This window comes from Geospiza fortis, unplaced genomic scaffold (genome assembly GCF_000277835.1).
Source record: "Geospiza fortis unplaced genomic scaffold, GeoFor_1.0 scaffold217, whole genome shotgun sequence".
NCBI lineage: Eukaryota > Metazoa > Chordata > Aves > Passeriformes > Thraupidae > Geospiza > Geospiza fortis.
The window spans coordinates 2592552-2594287 of record NW_005054392.1 but is presented as its reverse complement, the minus strand read 5'-3'; positions in this window follow the sequence as shown (position 1 = coordinate 2594287).

Here is a 1736-nt window from a genome sequence, read left to right as displayed (position 1 = left end):
CCTGGTGCTGACGGGTCCCGGGGGCTGCCGAGGGGAGCGAGGCCACCCCGGCAGCCGCAGCCCTATGCCACTGGAAAAAGTGAGGGTGAAGGGTGGAGTGTCATTCAGGGTGTTGCATGGTTGCTGTTGCATCAGGAACAAGGCGAAAACATGGGCAAGGATATTATATTACAGTGAAAAATACGACGTTACTTTGTTGATAGCCTGCTTTGCCCGCCCTGCCTTCCGCTTGGGTTATTTCTTCTCTAAAGGGGAATGGACAATTCAAAGAGAGTGCGTGGTAAATTGTAGATCTCTTTAAAGGTGCCTTTGAATGCAGAGATACACAATATACAGCTGGGATTAGGGCCAAGCGATGCCAGGAGCAGGAAAAATGAAGGATGCATTCACACGGCTGCCGGCACCGGGCTCGGGAGGACAAGGAGGATGCGATAGCCACAGCACCAGGGCTCCTCCCGGCCCAGCTACCTGAGAAGTGACAGGCGAGCCCCCAGGCTCGCACAATATTGGAGGATTTCTGCATCCTCCCCACTTCTTCAAAGGGACAATGGCAGGGCCAGACGCTCCCCAGAGCCCCGGGGCTGAGCTGCTTCCTCTGCAGGATACCCCTGTGCGCATTAAGTAGCACAAAGCAAACAGCCCGCAGCCCCGATTGCTGGGAATGCTGCCTCCTCCACACAGCCCAGCCTCGCCTGAAGAAGAGCTGCACGAACTGGGAACTGCAAGCTTAATTCTGCTTCATCATAGATCTTGGTCGTTGCTAAGATTTAGAAATAGCTGATGCAGTGAAAAACATACTAGGCATCCTAACCCAATAATAACAGAGAAGTCTAAAAAAATGCAAACACGATGGAGTGTTAAGTTAAAGGCCTGAAATAGGCAAGACTACCCTTTACCTTACATGGCTGGTTCTTGCTGGGTCTCAAAGCATGCTGAAAGGAGAGACAACACGGTCTCCGAGACTTGCATATCTATATAGAGTTCTGACGTTAATTGATGGTTGGAAGTGTCATTTTATCCCTTTCATGAATTGAAGTTACTAAGGAAAAAAGCCATTCTGATATGTCTTTTTGCTGCGGGAATGCGACATCCATAGCCAATCTATTTTTACCAGGCTATTTTATTAGTGATGATTTTAGCTTTGCTACATGTGCGGGTGTTTCCTCCAAGATCCCACTAGATGGTGCACTAATGAGAGTATAATGCACGTTCCTTCCAAATTAAGGGCCTGCCTCGATTATTATTTCTGTCATATAAACTCGATTGATTTACCCAGTCACTCCGGCTTTGTAAAACTTCAGCAGAGATCACTGTCAGTTTTCGTCCAGAAAACAGTACATCTTTTACTTTATGATTTAAAAAATGCATTTCTCCTTAAAATGTGACCCTTCATCAGTGAGAATACTTTTCCTGCCATTTGAGTACATTTTTTTTAGGCTTAGAGGTAAGACCTAGTCATTGCTGATCAATGTTCATTCTCATCCTACAGAAACAAGGTATCCAAATGCTTTCCTAGTGAAGCTGTGTGCTTTATGAAGAAAATCCTGCTCCTCACCTGCTGTTAGCTCACATCATAAGCATCCACATTTTACTGCTAAATATCTCAAAGTCATTATTATTTAAATAACCAGTTGAAGAATAATATAAAAGCCTGAGAGGGGAAAAATGGATTATAAAATAAGCTTTTCAATGAAATGTCTGAATATAAAAATACCTAAATAGCCTTTGCAATAGAA